A 19,438-nucleotide genomic window follows, 5' to 3' on the forward strand; every position below is an offset into this window, starting at 1 on the left:
TGGATTTAAGTTTGGACGATCGTCAAATCAAACTCAGTTCCAAAGACTATCTTGATGATGCTTATACTCATGATGTCTCGTCTTAGTATACCTTCGTGTCCTTTGGTCTGACCAATATTTCTGCCAAGTTCATATAGAATATGAGTCCCTCATTGGAGTATCTTGATAAGTTTGTTATTGAGCCCATCGATGACATTCTTATTTCCTCTATGCTTAAAGAGATTCATATTGAACAATTGGCACTAATATTGGAAACTTTTGAGAACCATCTTTGTGTCATCATGAAGTATGTGTTCCGGATGTTGGAAGTGATCTTCTCTGGTTCACGTGCATATGCTGAAAGATGTCGCCGTGGATCCGAGTAGAGTTCCCTTTTGTTTCCCTCGGGAATCATCGCAAGTCAGTCGGGCATGCATGTGCGAAGTATTCTTGAGATGGAAGGTTGTTACCTCCAATCCTTGAAACGTTCCTCTATGCACCCTATGCCACGACTGATTTGTTCAAGGAAGAGAAGAAGCTTAAGAACTTCAAGATCTTCTTTGAAGTCCCCATAAGGACTGTTACATTGAAAAATTCATGTGCACGCAATTGCCTCTGCAGTCGCAACCACATGTATTACGCAATCTAGCTCAATCCTTTGGAGCTTGACATTGTCGTCCATATCTTGAGAATCTATCGACTTTACCTTGGTGGTAACTGTTGAAAATTATCTAATTGGACATGCTGAGTCCGAAATATCTTTACACCTAACCTAAGCTGAATCTCAAGCAACAATGATGGTTGGTGTTCCTCTAGGATTTTTGACATAGGACTCTCTGTAAATCTGGCAAGATTGATGTCGTGGTTAACACAATTAGTCGGAAGGCCTAATGCCATAATCTCTTGAAACATCAAGAATAACCACTCTCCATAAGGATCTTGTGTGACTTATTCTAGAAGTTGCCCTTATGATGTCTTTTCAATTCCGAAGTCTGACCTTCACTTGATGAACTATTGAAGGCTAGTCAATAGCCTAATATTGGTGACTAGAACATCAAGGAGAACATTAGAAGCAGAGTTGCTAAATGTCTCCCGGTCAATCCCTCGGAATCATTTCTCCGGTGACGACCACTCCGTTAGGAGAAATTCACTCCCCGCTGATCCTTTTGTCACTTCACTATCTAGTGCTCTTCCCTTCATGTTTTTTTTGTACCTGAAGTTCCAATCAATTCACACGTTGTGTGAATTCGTCAGTCATCCAGCCCCAACCTTTTGAGTAGACAACAATCGTTTCATGTATCCTTGCCCGAAGAGTGACTATGATTTTAAATTCCAAAGTTGCTCTGGTTGGTAATCTTTGGTGTTTCTACGAGTCACCCTCTCTAAGAGTGCCTCGTTATGGTATCAAAAGCAATTTAACTCTTCGCTACCTTATCCTTTGTATTCTTGCTAAGCGTGGAGCAATTGCCTACCAAAAACTTGAAACTTCTTTCGTCTCCTTCGTTACCTTGATGTGTTTCATGTCTGTTAGCTCAAGAGTTGTTTTTAAACACTACTTCCATGAGTTAACCATGAGATACTCAATCTTTGTAAAGATCCACCGTCCAGAGTTATTCCCTCTTACCTTTGGAGCGAAGAAGGCAAAACGAAGAGTTCTTCATGGTGTTGTGGGTCAACTTCTTCATGGTGTCATGGATCACCTTCCTCAACAAAGAAGATCGGCATGGTATCAACAAGATTGTTGAAGACCGGTGTAGTCCTTGTTACCTTTTCCTTTCCTACCTTAGGAATCTCGGGGACGAGATTCTTGTAAGGGGGATAGAGTTGTAACATCCCTGTTTTGCTAAACCCTAATTAGGAATTGTTTGTGCATTCATGAGCATCATATAAATGCATTAAGAAAAATTTGCAAATAAAATTTAAGTGGAAACCCTAATGTATGCAAACCTTCCTCTGTTTTAAATTCTCCCAAATTGTTCAAATGTTTGAAAACCTCAAAACAAAATTATGTGGACTTTCAATTATTAGTAGGAAGGCCACACAATATTTTTTCCCTAAAATATTTGAGTTATTTCCTAACTCGAAAAGGTTGCAAAACTATTTAAAGGTTTATTTCTAGTGCTGTTTTAAAGTTTCCAGACAAATCACCAAAACCCAGGGGGCTATGGGCAAAAACGCCCTTGTCTTCTTCCTCCAGCAGGCACGCAGCTGCCTGGCGCTGCCCCTGCCGTCGATCCCGCCGGCGGTCGGGATGGCCCCCGCCGCCCCTGGCCGCCTATAAAGACCGCCGCGCCGCCGAAGGAAACCCCCTTTTCCCCTCCTCCTCCTCTCCTCCGTTTTGGCCGTGGCCCAAACCCTAGCCCGCCGCAGAGCTCCTCCTCACCGTCGTTCTGCGCCGCCCGGCGCCCAGCCGATGCCGCCACGAGCTCCGCCCAGACTCCCTCGTCCTTCTCCGCCCACGCGCGCAAGCCGGGGAGCCCCGAATCGGGCGAATCGGGCTCCGCCTACGCTGCCGGCATCCGCCTCTCGCCGGCGGTCCCGGCCACCTCCGGCCACGTCGTCGACCTCCACGCGTTCCGGGTGAGCACACGGTGCTCAGGGGCCCCTCCGTTCGCCCCTCCCGCTCTGCAGCGTGCCCGCGACGCGCGGCTCCGTCCGCCGCCGTTCGGCCTCGTCGCCGGCCTCGCTCCGGCGACCCCCGATCACGACGCCGCCACCATTCGACTCGCCGCGCTCGTGCGCGTCTAACGCGCCGGCCCGCGCGTCCAGGCGTGGCCTGGAACGGCCGCGTCGCTCGTCCCTGGCGCCGGTCCGCCGTGGTCAACCACCGGCGGTTGACTCCGGTGGGACCCGGCCCTTTTTCTTTTCTTTTTATGTTTTTGTTTTATCTTTTCTGTAAATAGAAAAATCATGACAGGTGAGCCCCGTCCGTCAGATATTTAATATTTTCGTAAATGTTTTAGAAATTAATAAAACCCTGACAGTGGACCCCTCATGTCAGATATTTAACATTTTCCAGAAATTCCAGAAAATGGATAAAACTTGTAAAATCAATAACTTATTCATTTTTAATCAGAAAAATAGGTATAATATATCAAAATCTTCAGAAAAATGAGATCTACACTCTAGTAGCACAATCATGCATGATTAAGCAACTTTGAACCCTGTCCTTAATAGAAGAACAAATGAACCCTTTTCTTTAATATGCGGGGTTTATGGAATTGCAAAGTATTATGCATTTCAACCCTATTTAAATTGATGAGCATGTTATAGGATCAATTTCATTACTATTAACATGTCATATCATCATCCTTGTATGCGCATTGCATCGATGCCATGTGTTGATTGTTATTTCTCTATTTCTAGTATTTGCTTCTTCGCGGTCGATAGAGCACGAGTCTGAGACGATGAAGATCAACCACCCTGAAGATCAATACCTGTAAGGGTATATTGCCCCTATGTGTGGTTTTGGTAATCAATGACAACCCCTATGGACTAATGTTTTCATTGAGTTTATATGAAGGAATATTCCATAGGTACTACTTGCTCTCCATGTGTTGGATTCAAGTATGGATGCCATGAAGATAAAGATATACCTTGTGTATTGGCATCAAGATCATCGGTATGAAGATATATATGTGATATGATCAAGAAGAAGAAATGAAGATGGAGTTCTTATGTGGAACTCAATATTAGCCATGCTCTATCTTAAGTGAGTATGAGAAGATACAAGGTTGAGTTGGGGAAGTTCAAGATGAGCATCTTGAGTGGATCACATGCTTGAAGCTTGCCGTCCATTTGGTGATAATGGACATGTGAAGATGTGCATCAATGAAGCTTTCCCATCATGGTGTATGGGGGAGCATTTGTGAGTATACACGAAGCGACAATGATCAAGTGATGCATTCCGGCTTGAGTGGAGCGTGAAGAGCTATCATCAAGATCAAGCGGGATGCGCAAGGCAAAGGTATGACCTTGATAGGTTTTCCTTTTACCGGTCTCAAGGTGGTTGTTGGGAGACCGGATTATAGGATAGATAGCCGCACTATCAAGAGGGGCTTTCGGTTGGGTAACTTGATCACATCGTCTTAGGGAGCTCAACCCTTTGCATACTTTGCATATCCTTATTGCTTCTTGGTGTTTCTCTATGAGAGGTTCTTGAGCTTGTTGCTAGCTTTACAACAAGCCCAAGTTCATCGAAAACGGAGTTCGCATGCATCTTCTATTGCGTTTTCGAGGTTGGGTGATTTTACCGGTTATTCATGATATAAGGTTCTACCTTTTATATTCATGATAAAATCCCCTCCTATAGATTCTTGTGTTTTCACTTTCCATAGGATAGCATTTGTTGTTGTCTTCCAAACAAAACTGGTTTCATTCGAATCGGGGTTCGGGAGCAAAAGTTATTAAAGAAAAGGGGAAAAGAGAAAAGAATAAAAAGAAAAGAAAAAGAAAAAAAAGAGGAGGAGCAGCCGGCCGGTCGGCCGGCCTGCCGGGCCCCGCGCCGGCCCACCCGGCCAGATCCGGCCTGCCCGCCTGTGCCATCCGGGGCCGCTTCCGGTGGGCCACCCGGTCCGGTCCGGCCACGGGCCCGGTTGCCACCGGCCCACCCGGAGCTCCCCGGCCAGGCCGGCCACCCCGCCGGCCGGGCCTCAAACGCCCGCGCGGCCCACCTCCCCGGGCGCTCCCTTGCTTATCCGCCGCCCAGAGCGCTGCAGGCCCCGCCCGGCTGCTGGGCCGGCCGGACCGGCTGCCTCAGCGCCGAATCCGGTCAGCCGGCCTGGCAGCCGGCTGGGCCACTTCTAGAGCTATTTTTTTGCCCGTTTTTCTTGTCCTTTTCTCTGGTTTTTCCCCCAACAGTTATATTTGCTCCCTAGCTATAAATAGCCCCTTCTTCCACCTTGAGCAATTAGTTCTTCCCATTCTCTCTCCTCCATTGCTACTATTTGAAGAACTTGCTCTTCCTCTTGAATCCTCCAACCATTCTTGCTCATATTTGAGGATTTGAGAGAGTGGATCTAGATCTACACTTCCACCAAACCAATTCTTCTCTAAGTGAGGGAATCTCTTGGGATCTAGATCTTGGAGTCTTTGGTTGACTTTCCCCCTTGTTCTTCCTCTCCAATCTCATCCTAGCATTCGTTGCTTTGGTGGGATTTGAGTGTGAAGGACTTGAACACCTCCGGTGTTCTTGCTTTGCATCATTGCATAGTGTTGAGCTCTCCACCACGATTTGTTCGAGTGAGAGACCGTGAGCTTGTTACTCTTGGAGGGTGACCTCCTAGTTGGCTTGGTGATTGGTGCTCCGGTGATCTCTTCAAGAAGATTGTGAAGAGGCCCGGGCTTCTCCTTCGCGGAGCTTGTGAAGTGGTTGTGGAGCTTGCCATCTCCGGAGCGGAGGAAAAGCTAACCATAAGGAAAGGGCCATTATCCTTCGTGGGTGTGGTTCGGAGAATAGGGTGAGCCTTCGTGGCGCGGGGAATCCTTCGTGGGACCTCCACTCCTCCAAACGTGACGTACCTTGTTGCAAAGCAAGGGAACACGGGAATACATCCTCGTCTCCGCGTGCCTCGGTTATTTCTATACCCGAGCTCTCTTTCCTTGTGATAGCCTTCGTGCTTGAAGTACATATATCTTGCTATCACTTGTGCTACATATATCTTGTGCCTATCTTGCTTAGCTCTAGTTGCTATTGTTACACTTAGTTGAGCTTAGCATATTTAGGGTTTGTGCTTGTAAACTAAACGATAGTTTAATTCCGCATTCATACGAGACAAATCCGCAAGAGTTTGTAATTGCCTATTCACCCCCCCCTCTAGGCGACATCTCGATCTTTCAATTGGTATCAGAGCAAGGTCTCTCCTTGTTTTAGGCTTCACCGCCTTGAGAGTAAAGATGTCGGCTAGTATAGTGCACAATGACACAATTATCTTTGTTGGCACAAATTATCATTTGTGGCGAAATTGCTTGCTTTGTAAACTTCGGACCTTGTGTCCAAACATTGAGCAATTTCTAGATGTAGGTTTTTCTCCTCCGATGGACCCTCAAAATCTATCTTTAGAGGATGAGAAAAACTTACATCTTGAAGCTCTAGTATCTAATGAGCTTGTATTCTCTTTGAGACCAGATTTTCATAGGTTCTTGATATATATAAAGCGAAAATCGTCTCATGAGATGTGGATCAAGCTTAAGGAAATGTTTGGTGGATCCACTTCTCAATTGGTCGGTGGTGACTCCGAGGAGCTCTCTTCCCCTTCACATCATGAAGAGCTCCAAGTTGCTTCCACCTCCGGCCGTGATGAGTTCTCATCTTCTTCCACTTCACCAACGTGTAACAAGACACGAGGTAATGATATGGTGAGTGGTGAGGAAAATTGCAATGTTGATATTGTGCTCAATAGTGATGATTCTTCATCTCTATCCCATTGCAATGCTTCCTCTTTGGACTTAAATACATCTAGCATTGAAAATAATCTACATGCTTGTGTTGATAGTCCTCGCATATCATGTGTAAATTGCTCACATAAACCCCATGATGATATGCTTGCCTTGTCTTGCTCCCATAATCAAAATGCTTCTATCTCCTCTAGTTGTTTGACTAACAATGTAGAGGAAACCGAACACTCTATGGATCAAGACATGTTTTCAAATGAGGATTCAAGAACTTCTTCATCTTCATCCTCCGGTTTGCACATGTGCCTTATGGCAAATGGATCAAAGGTATCTCCTACTTTGACTCCTAATACTTCCTCTAATGATGAAAGTGATGATGATGACAATGATGAAGAATATAATATCTTGGTGCATAATATGGCAATGGTATATGCTTCTCTTCATGGTAATAAAGAAGCTCGTGCTAATCTCGAACACTCTATGGATACCTTGAGTAAATATAGGGAAACCATAGTGGAGTTGGAGTCCCATATCGAAAATGGGGAAATGAGATTCACTCTCCTCAAGCATGAGCTAAAAGATGAGAAGCATACTAATTTTATGCTCACACAAAAATTTGAATCCTATAAGCATGAAAATGAGAAAACTATTGTTGATGCTTGTGCTACTAACTCTAATTCTTGTGAAGCATCTACCTTAGAGGAGAATGTTGAGCTAAGGGCTCAACTAGAGTTGCTAACTAGCAATTATAGGGAATTGGAAGAAAGTCATAAAAAGCTCTCAAGCTCTCATAATGATCTTCTAATTTCCTATGATGGGCTAAAGTTAGCTCATGAGGCTTGTATCACTAAGGTAACATCTTGTGAGCCTCATGTGGACATTAGCACAATCTCTACTACAAATGCTATATCGACATGTGCTAGTCCTAGTAGTCCATCTAGTCAAACTAGTGATACACCTTGTGTTGGATTACTTGCTTTGCCTTGTTGCTCTAATAATGAAGCTTCTACTTCCTCTAGTACTTGTATTTCTACTAACCATGTAGAGGAAATCAAAGAGCTCGAGGCCCAAGTCCTTTCTTTAAAGAAAGACTTGGAAAAGCGTCATGAAGGGAAATCCGCACTTGACAAGATGTTGAGTATGCAACAATCCCCCAATGACAAGAGTGGACTTGGATTCAATTCCAATAACAAGAACAAGTCCAAGAGCAAGAGCAACAAAAAGAAGGGCCAAGACAAAGTTAAGGATCCGGCCAAGATGGTTTGCTTCAAGTGCAAGGTTGAAGGGCATCATGTTAGATCATGCCCATTGAAGAAGAAGAAGCACTTGAGTGAGAAACAACAAGGGAAACGGCCACAAGGTCAAGGTCTAGCTCATGCTCGACCTCAAGTTGAAGATAGGCCACTTCCCAAGAAGAATCAAGATGTTGTTCCCCAAGAGAAGAAATCAATAAAGAAGAGAAAGGGGAACACTTGCTACTTATGCCGTGTGAAGGGGCACTTTGCTTCTTCATGTTTAAGTGGTACCTTATCTAACCCTATAATTGTTGATGATGATTATTCTCTAGGAAAGGATAAGGATGGCAATGTGTTTGCTAAGTTTGTTGGAACTCAAAGTGGTCTCAAGAAAAGGACCATTTGGGTTGCCAAGCCTATTGTGACTAACCTCTTAGGACCCAACTTGGTTGGGGACCAACAAGCTCAAACGTGATCAATAGGTGCATGTGGAGGTCATTGGAGACTTGGCTAATTCATGAAGAATTTAGGGATCTTCATATATTATATTTTGACCAAGCCAAGTCGTATGGATCATTATCTATATCTTATAACCAATGTTCCTCCTTGCGGTAACTTATACTTCAACTCATCATATTTATTGTAAGTTACTTGCCCCTTTGCATGTTTGTTTTTGTACCAAATATTTGTGTGTATGTGTTGTGTCTTACTTACCTATCTTGTGTATTCAAGTATGTTTGTTTGACTCATCATATACTTGTGTATTGTTTTGGAGCCTAATGCATTTTGATGATATCTTATTTGGCTCTCTTTGAAGTGATTAATGGAACATCCCATTTTGGGGGAGTGATATGCTTTGTGCATCTCTCTTTCTTTAAAATGTGCGTACATGGGTACCACCACCTAGTATTGATATTGCAAGATTATCTAGTCACTATGTGGTGTGTCATACTCATGAGAAATTCAAATTCTAAAATATCCATTAATCATCTCTAGTTGAATTTTAAGTTGCCTCTTGTTTAGAAGAAATGACTTATCACATTATGGGGGAGTAATATGTTTTGTACATATCACAAGCCTAGAAAATGTGAACATATGAGGTTATGCCACTTAGAGTTGATGCTCTTAATTATCTTGTTTCTAGGTGGCATGTTTGCTCAAACAAGCTCCACTTGTAGTAAAAAGATTTTATTGCTCATCTTTTGGTTCTTGTTTGAATAAGAAATTCTTGGTGCGGTTTTTCCTCAAATACATATCTCTATATCTTATGTGGGACACCGTTTGCTTCAAGTTATTCTAATCATTGCTGTGCGTGATTGTGTGACTAGTTGAAGCTATCAAGAATCTTCATCCGTGCATAGTGCTCAATTATATATACTTATCCTATGCCTTTCATTGTGAAGTTGATCCTTTCTAACATTGTCAATACTCCACCGGAAATTATTTCCAATATACTCATTGTCTTTGACAATTGATAACCTTGTATGTGGTTGAATTTTTGGATCATCTTCACCTTGGATTGTTTCTTATTGCCTTATTTTACTTCCAACAAATCTTTGTTGCTCCCATGTGTCTTCCGTGTTCCTTGAAAAATCTTTTGATAAATTCTCTTGATTCATATCAAGTGTTTGTTTTGGAAGACAAACCTTTTCGTTACGGTACATTGTGCCATTGTGAAAAGTGTATAGGGTTTGGTTTATTTTGTTTGAACCTTGCTCTTTTGGGGAGTTTGCTATCTCATTCTTTCTTACATGATTTATTTGCTTGAATGAGATAAATCTTTGAGCATGTTTGCTTTATTTCATCCTTTATGCTCAATGGTTTCTTCTTAGTTCATTTGTTGAACTTTGTTGAACAAATCTTTTGTGATTTGCGTCTTTGATATTATTTGGACAACAAATTTGTTTGGTCACACCTTTATGCCTTATTCAATTCATTTGGTGTTTTGTCCAAAGTATATCTTTCTTGGATCTTTAAAAGTCTTTGTGCGTGCTTATATGCAATCTATTTATATTTATAGCATGCTTTCTTTCTTCGATCCATTATATAGGGTATACTCCATCAAATCCTAAACGGCTAAGATGTGCATGAAATTCAAATTTCATCTATAAATATGCACATATTGATATGGAGTGTATCCTATGTATTGTGGTTAGTCTAACCATTTTGGACCCAATGAGTTTGGGGACCAAGATGTACTTGAATGATGTTTTAGGTACATTGGAGATGCAATGGAGGCTTGTCTCATCTATAAGGAAGGTGTTGTCACCATGTGAGAATTGGAGTCAAGTTAGGATGATCGTCGAACTCTTATCTACTACATCAAGCCATTGCTATCTCGGTAACAAGTATCTTATTCATGCATTCTCATATAGCATCCAACCTCTTGTAGGTTGTATCTTGGCATGAAATTATTTATTTCGAAAATATTGCGGTTCTTGAAAAACCCTTTTAAAATAAAACCTCTTATTGAACATTTGAGTAATTTGAGAAGATGCATATGATAGGTTATATATATATATCATATTTTATGATTCACCTATCACAAATATGCCCTCTAGCAATTTATTGCATATCAATTCCTCAAAAAGCTCTTGTGTGCAATATTGATGAATTTGTGAAATAAATCCGTATTTGAGATACTTGTTACCTTTCTCAAAACATTCCAACTAGCCTTACTTCCCTTATTGTTAGTTGTGATGTTTTTGAGATCTTATTTTGTTGAAGTTCATTTATATACCATAAGTGAAAAGTGGAGCCATAGGCTATATATGCTTTTAAGCAAACATCCTTTGGTATATTTTATGACTTCATCTTGGATATCGTATCTTATTTATTTTGTTAACCTCTTGTGTGTGCATGTTTCTTTGTGGATCACTATGTACACTTTAGAAACTTATATACATGAGAGAGTTAATCCATCACCTTGATATCTTTGTTCTTTGCCGACCATCTTTTATCCTTTGTTTCTTAGTGGTGTTGGTAAAGGAGATTTATGAGTGCTTGATTTATTTGTTTTCCTTCTTGCACTCATATCTCGTAATTGTTGGACTAAAGTTGTTCTTGATAAGCATATTCTCTTTATCTTAGTTGCGTTCTAAATGATATATAGGGAGTGAGGATTCCATGTTTGTGCATATTGTATTCAAATGCAAACATTATAAATTGTGCACAAACCTTGGGGAGCTTTCTTATTTTATTTAGAGCACTATATCTCTCTTATCATGATATCTTTGTTTGTCCAATTGGATCTTTGATTGCTTGCTTTATTTATTGAAGCTCACTTCACCATGTTATCTTTTTGCAATCTTTGATCCTCAATATAGTTTGACTTCCTTCAAGTATTCATCATTGGATATGTGCACTTGATTCCACTCAAATTATGAGAAGTGCACACTTTGGGGAGGAACTCACATTATATTGGCCTTCTAAATTTTTCACCCATTTTGACAATCGATGCCAATGGGGGAGAAGTTTAGAGGGTTTAAGGGAATGGTTTTATACTTAAGTTTGGTTTGTGCTTAAGTGTTTTGCCTCTCATGCATTCCATATTTATATGTCTTGCATGGTTGTATATATATAGTGGAAACTATCCCAAAGGTTAATCTTGACAATATATGCAATGAATTCATGTTCACCACACGTGCATACATTGTGGGGGAGTTTTCTCTATATACATTGGTTCTACTCACATCTCTTGCATTTGTTGTAGTTGTGTGAGTAGAGCCGGTTTTGATATGGGCTAGTAGTTTTGTGTTACTTGACCATATCAAATACAACCTCTTGTATACAACTTATTCTCGGATAAGTTGCGTACTTGTTTCTAATATTCATTATATAAACCCTCTTATTGTGGTTGTCATCAATTACCAAAATGGGGGAGATTGTAAGGGTATATTGCCCCTATGTGTGGTTTTGGTAATCAATGACAACCCCTATGGACTAATGTTTTCATTGAGTTTATATGAAGGAATATTCCATAGGTACTACTTGCTCTCCATGTGTTGGATTCAAGTATGGATGCCATGAAGATAAAGATATACCTTGTGTATTGGCATCAAGATCATCGGTATGAAGATATATATGTGATATGATCAAGAAGAAGAAATGAAGATGGAGTTCTTATGTGGAACTCAATATTAGCCATGCTCTATCTTAAGTGAGTATGAGAAGATACAAGGTTGAGTTGGGGAAGTTCAAGATGAGCATCTTGAGTGGATCACATGCTTGAAGCTTGCCGTCCATTTGGTGATAATGGACATGTGAAGATGTGCATCAATGAAGCTTTCCCATCATGGTGTATGGGGGAGCATTTGTGAGTATACACGAAGCGACAATGATCAAGTGATGCATTCCGGCTTGAGTGGAGCGTGAAGAGCTATCATCAAGATCAAGCGGGATGCGCAAGGCAAAGGTATGACCTTGATAGGTTTTCCTTTTACCGGTCTCAAGGTGGTTGTTGGGAGACCGGATTATAGGATAGATAGCCGCACTATCAAGAGGGGCTTTCGGTTGGGTAACTTGATCACATCGTCTTAGGGAGCTCAACCCTTTGCATACTTTGCATATCCTTATTGCTTCTTGGTGTTTCTCTATGAGAGGTTCTTGAGCTTGTTGCTAGCTTTACAACAAGCCCAAGTTCATCGAAAACGGAGTTCGCATGCATCTTCTATTGCGTTTTCGAGGTTGGGTGATTTTACCGGTTATTCATGATATAAGGTTCTACCTTTTATATTCATGATAAAATCCCCTCCTATAGATTCTTGTGTTTTCACTTTCCATAGGATAGCATTTGTTGTTGTCTTCCAAACAAAACTGGTTTCATTCGAATCGGGGTTCGGGAGCAAAAGTTATTAAAGAAAAGGGGAAAAGAGAAAAGAATAAAAAGAAAAGAAAAAGAAAAAAAAGAGGAGGAGCAGCCGGCCGGTCGGCCGGCCTGCCGGCCCCGCGCCGGCCCACCCGGCCAGATCCGGCCTGCCCGCCTGTGCCATCCGGGGCCGCTTCCGGTGGGCCACCCGGTCCGGTCCGGCCACGGGCCCGGTTGCCACCGGCCCACCCGGAGCTCCCCGGCCAGGCCGGCCACCCCCGCCGGCCGGGCTTCAAACGCCCCGCGCGGCCCACCTCCCCGGCGCTCCCTTGCTTATCCGCCGCCCAGAGCGCTGCAGGCCCCGCCCGGCTGCTGGGCCGGCCGGACCGGCTGGGCCACCGGCTGCCTCAGCGCCGAATCCGATCAGCCGGCCTGGCAGCCGGCTGGGCCACTTCTAGAGCTATTTTTTTGCCCGTTTTTCTTGTCCTTTTCTCTGGTTTTTCCCCCAACAGTTATATTTGCTCCCTAGCTATAAATAGCCCCTTCTTCCACCTTGAGCAATTAGTTCTTCCCATTCTCTCTCCTCCATTGCTACTATTTGAAGAACTTGCTCTTCCTCTTGAATCCTCCAACCATTCTTGCTCATATTTGAGGATTTGAGAGAGTGGATCTAGATCTACACTTCCACCAAACCAATTCTTCTCTAAGTGAGGGAATCTCTTGGGATCTAGATCTTGGAGTCTTTGGTTGACTTTCCCCCTTGTTCTTCCTCTCCAATCTCATCCTAGCATTCGTTGCTTTGGTGGGATTTGAGTGTGAAGGACTTGAACACCTCCGGTGTTCTTGCTTTGCATCATTGCATAGTGTTGAGCTCTCCACCACGATTTGTTCGAGTGAGAGACCGTGAGCTTGTTACTCTTGGAGGGTGACCTCCTAGTTGGCTTGGTGATTGGTGCTCCGGTGATCTCTTCAAGAAGATTGTGAAGAGGCCCGGGCTTCTCCTTCGCGGAGCTTGTGAAGTGGTTGTGGAGCTTGCCATCTCCGGAGCAGAGGAAAAGCTAACCATAAGGAAAGGGCCATTATCCTTCGTGGGTGTGGTTCGGAGAATAGGGTGAGCCTTCGTGGCGCGGGGAATCCTTCGTGGGACCTCCACTCCTCCAAACGTGACGTACCTTGTTGCAAAGCAAGGGAACACGGGAATACATCCTCGTCTCCGCGTGCCTCGGTTATTTCTATACCCGAGCTCTCTTTCCTTGTGATAGCCTTCGTGCTTGAAGTACATATATCTTGCTATCACTTGTGCTACATATATCTTGTGCCTATCTTGCTTAGCTCTAGTTGCTATTGTTACACTTAGTTGAGCTTAGCATATTTAGGGTTTGTGCTTGTAAACTAAACGATAGTTTAATTCCGCATTCATACGAGACAAATCCGCAAGAGTTTGTAATTGCCTATTCACCCCCCCTCTAGGCGACATCTCGACCTTTCAATACCCATCCTCCGACGAACAAGTCAAGCATGGGATCTCCGAAGATCCATTTTGGTTTGTCAGGGACAAAGGCAAGCCCTAGCCTGGTTCATATATGATTTCCAAATGCTTTTATTCTGGTTCCTTCATATTGCATGCGATTCAACTGTCTTTTATCGGTAGGTAGAGTTATCCTATCTATTACATGTTTCACCCTTGTAGCCTCAAATCCCTGATCCACTGCTCCTAGCATAACTAGGTTTGGCATGTGTGCGCCGCGAGAGCCTTTATCTCTTTATGCTTAGCCATGCTTAGTTTGTTACGCTACTACTCCGGTCTTCGGACTGGAGCCTTACAATGAAATGAAACTAGCATGACAGGTTGACGTGGTAAGTATAGAGATGATTGTTAAACATGATTAAAGGCTCAGACGAAAGGCCACATTGGGATGTGGTGGGTTGTTTCGTTTCTGCCGACCCTAGGATGCGAGTTCTCGCCTCTTGAACCAAGACCGAGCGTACAACCACACGAGGCCCTATTATGGTACCCTCTCGACTCACTAACTTGCCTAGTAGATTTCATGAGTCACATAGTTTGCGCGTTATTTGGTCATATGCATTGAAAATGTTTATGAAAAGGTGCATAGCATACAGGTAGGTAAGCGTGGCCGTGGTGGCTGGGGTTAGAGTCCCTGGAGAAACCCACCTCGCCTCACATCGTTAAGGACCGACTTCGGGACTTGACCCGTTACGGCGGAACAATCCTTAGCGCGTGACTCATGGTCTCGGCGACAGCAAGGTAAAGGTCGTGGTCGACCACCCTCTGCCAGCTTTCCAAGGAAGAGAGCTAATAGCTTGGCATTAAGAGTCGGTTGGCACGTGTGGGTAAAGTTGTGCACCCCTGCAGGGTTAAATCTTTTCGAAAAGCCGTGTCCGCGGTTATGGACGACTTGGGAACGGACGTGGAGACCATAGAGAACATGAACCTGATCGTAAAACTTGGAAACCAATGTGTGTTTACGGATACCTTCTTCGGGTTTTGAGGGGGTGATCCGAGGATAGTGGTTTGAGATGATGAAGATTGGTGGATACAATATGATGTTCAATAGAGATAGAGATCTCGCTCTCTTATCCCCTTTTAAAGGTTCTGAGTAGTCGAGCTTCTCCTCCCACTTGTTTAACAAAGGAAAATTGGCTTTACGCAAAAGAAGCTCCACAGAAAGCCCGCATACCCGCTTTGCTAAAAGGTTGTACTAAGTCTTGCTGAGTCCCTGTACTCAGCTTTGCATGCTTTTGTTTCAGACGAAGTCTCCCCAACAGATGGTGGTTTCTAGTCGACATCGACGAGTAGCTTGGGGTTCCCAGGTGGCAGCCTGGAATCTATGGGCTGGGACGTCGCCGTTATGCTCCTGGCCTCTTAGGCCTTTTTGCTATCTTGCTATGTCTAATAGCATAACTTCGCTTCCGTTGATTGATGTATGACAGGTCAGTGACCTCTGCTTGTAATACTTTGGTTCTTCGCTCTGTTATGAGCTTGTATTACCTCTTTGCGTCATAGAGTCACTGTTGTGTTACCGATTCTCTCACTGTAGTCTCTCGAGCTCTAGGTTAGGCTTATGTCAGACGAAGATCTGGTATTTGTCTAACCCTGATCCCGGGGGTGCCACAGTCGTAGAGCGAATGAATGGTTCTTAAAACCAACAGTGTGTTAGCTTTGTAATGTGTGATGTTTGGTATGAATGAAAAAGTGTTGTTGGTTTTTACCCCCGCAACACTACTCAAAAATTTCAAGTTATGAACTTTTTGAACCTTTTAAACTTTAAATCAAACCAACCATAGAAATTTCCCTCTTATCTTATCATCTATCTCCATGTTCAGATGGCCCGTCCCAACCGCGGTGCGAATCAAGACACCATGATGCAACTGTTGCAGACCTTGATGGCAGACCGCGAGAATGAAAGAGCTGAAAGACAGGCCAACCTAGTTATACTGCAACAGATCGCTCAGAACAATCACGGCCATGGAAACCACGACCATCCTGGGTCGAAGTTGAAGAACTTTCAGAACACCAACCCACCCATGTTCAGCAAGACTGACGAGCCACTTGACGCAGATGATTGGCTCCAGACAATGGAGAACAACCTGGAAGTTGCGGGAGTTGAAGCCGCAGAGAAAGTACTGTTCGCCACCCACTACCTGTCAGGACCTGCAAGAGCCTGGTGGACAAGCGCCCGCGCAATGAATGCGGGACAGATGATGACCTGGGAAGACTTCAAGCTGAAGTTTAGCAAGTACCATGTGCCTCAAGGACTGATCAAGAAGATGAGAGACGAGTTCCGTGAACTCAAGCAAGGCAGAATGTCCGTGGTAGAATACCGCGACAGATTCCTCACTCTGTCAAGGTACGCCCCGGACGAAACCGACACCAATGAGAAGCGGAAGGAAAGATTTCTGAACGGATTACACGACGAGATGCAGACTGTACTCGTCAACATTCCCTTTGCTGACCTAGAAGCCCTGGTGGACTCCGCCATCCAGATGGAAGGGAAGCTTCACCAAGCCAACGAGAACCGCAAACGCCGGATGATGAACCAGCATGGGTCCAGCAATACCCAGAAGTACCGCAACAACTCATCAGGAGGATCTGCTCCAAGATACAACAAGCCCACTGCCCAGACTTACCGCCCAAACTACACCAATAACCATGGAGGACCCCCGAAGCCCGGAGGCAACAACAACAACAATCACAACAACACCACCAACCCCAACAGCAACAACAACAACGGGAACAACAACAACAACAACAACAACACTGGCCATAGGACTGGAAGCAACGCCATCCCCGTCGCCACCAAGGACAAGGCCACCATCACTTGTTATGAGTGTGGAGTGGTTGGGCATTACTCCAATGAGTGCCCCAAGATATTAGCCAAGATTGCCGCCAACACCGCTGCACCTGCTCAGAACCAGCGCCGCTTTGCTGCAAGAAGGAACCAGAACAACAACAACGGCCGCCTCTACAACATGACTGCCACAGAAGCCCAAGAAGCACCTCAGGCCATGCCAAGTATGTTTTCCTGTTAAAATCATTTCGCCCAATCTCTCTTAGGAACCTAACTTTTCTTAAAATCTCGGGACGAGATTTGTTTAAGGGGGAAGGGTTTGTAACATCCCAAAATTTTAAAACAAAGAGAAAATGAATTTCCTTTTTATTTAAAAATGAGAACCAACAAAAACTTTTCTTACATAGAGTGCTATGCATAGTGCTCATACCCAATACTTGTGTTTTGCCATGATTGTTTGTTTATTACTTTGAACACACTTCCAAAACCCTAAAACCCTAACCATCTCTAAACCAAAGTGGATCAAATATGAAGAAACTAAAATGAAATAGAAAGACATATGTGGGCATATAGCCCTAATATGTAAATCTTGAACCCTACCTCTCTTATTTTTCTAAATGGTGGTGAACCATGGTGAACCCCACTAAACCCTAAACCTCATCCCTCTTGTCACCAACCCTTGGAAAAACAAAATAAAAAGGAAAGACCTTAAATAAGAAAAAGGCATATGCAAGCCTATGGCTACTTTTTGCAAATGCTAAACTTATCCTTGTCTACCTTGTGTAGATGATTTTAAATACCTCAACACACCTAATCTAGTGCTACCAACCCAATTCAAGTGAGAAACACAACTAAGTAAAACCTATGCATAGAAGCATATGTGGCACTTAGCCAAAATATCCAGTCTTGACCTAGGCACCCCCATTGCCCCAAAATGGTTTGAACCCTTTACCCAACTCAATCTAACACTAAATAAACCTCACCCTTGTTAAATAGAAGCAAAGAAAAAGAAAAGAATAAAAAGTAGAAAATCACAAAACCCTCACATATGGTTTATGCCATTTTTTCCAAATCTTTGACCTAGACCATTTTGGCCTTCACCATTAGTTGTATTATGTTACTAAACACTTATTACAACTTTTGGAATCAAAGAAACACAAATCAAATCAAATTCAAACTCAAATTGTGATCACATATGATGATGGTCAAATCTGCCATTTATATTCTGGTCACCACTTTGAGCCCTTGTATTTCAAGTTTTTCAAACCAAACAATCTCAATTCTTTGCACCTCATCCAAGTACACATGAAGGAGAACAACTTTGGTAAAGACCACCATGTCAAATTCATCTTGGATCAAAATCTATGCTCATGCAAAGTTGAGACTTTTTAACATTGTCAACATTCTCACCCTTAGCAAATTTTGCACTTCCTTTATTTTCAAAATTCCACCACCACCTATGTTTGTCTCTGGTCATTTGTAACTCATCCAAACAACTCAATTTCAAATTTTGGAACCACATTGCCTTGACCAAATTTGGCAAGAATTTGCAATTTGCAAATAGGCATTAATCCCAAACACTATTTCAAATAGTGTTTGGACCAACCCTAGTGCACTACCTTGAGCTCTATTGGTTCCCTTCTCCCCTCTCTCTCTCTGCCAATCATAGAAACCCTAGGTGGGGGCCAAACCTAGCCATGGACATGGCCATGCCGGCCATGTTCCACTTGGCCACCACCCCTCCTTTCCTTCCCTCACCAGCCCTGTCCACCATGCCCTGGAGCTCCACCTCGACCTCCTACACCTGCCTATGCCCACCCTTGCCGGAGAAAAACACCACACGCACCAGACACGGACGCGCCCGTGGCGCCCAGACCATGCCGTTCACGGCATGGGCGCGCCCACAGACGCGCCACGGCCACCTGCCGCCCCGACGAGCTGAGCAACCCCTGGCCCCCCTCTCCGCACCATTAGCTTCACCGTCGCGACACAAGACCCCCAGACACGCGCCCGTGCCCTCGCGCCGCCTGTCGCCGTCGACCAGCTCGCCCTTCTCCCGCGCCCGTGCCGCCAGACCTGGACGTCGCCAACGCTCGCCAGGCCGTCCCCCACCTCGCCATCAAGCGCGCTAGCACCGCACTGACCTCGCCTACCCCGCTGTGCCCTCGCTGACCCCCTTCCCTCGCCGGAGTCGCCGTGCCGCTGTCGACCTCGCCAGCACCCCACGGCCACCACGCGACCCTATAAAAGGAGACCACTCCGCGAAGGAATTCTCACACCATTCGACTCCTCTCCTCTCTCTGATCCTCCACCGCCCTCTCCCAACCACATTGTCGCCGGAAGCCGCCCAGTTGCAAGCTGAAGTCCCGCAGCACCGCCACCAAGCAAGCCGCCGATTTCGGCCACCATCGGAGCCGCCGTCTGCACCATCTGCTTCCCCTTCCTCGACAACATCGTCGCCGCACATCGCCGACCTTCGCCGTGCCGCCAGTAAGCCATCGGCCCCCTACCTGCGCCTCCAGCCGCCTCGCCGCTCGCCGGAGATGACGACGGCTGTGCACCGTCTGATCCAGTTCTAATCCTACGGCCCGCAACGATGCGTACCGTTTCGCTGGCTAAGACCCGCTGACAAGCGGGGGCCACTGTCAGGCGGCCCACTGCGCTGCTGGGCCGGCCCACTTCCCTCTCGCTGTGCAGCCCACCTACTTTCCCGC

This window comes from Lolium perenne, chromosome 5, assembly GCF_019359855.2.
Source record: "Lolium perenne isolate Kyuss_39 chromosome 5, Kyuss_2.0, whole genome shotgun sequence".
NCBI classification, from domain to species: Eukaryota; Viridiplantae; Streptophyta; class Magnoliopsida; order Poales; family Poaceae; genus Lolium; species Lolium perenne.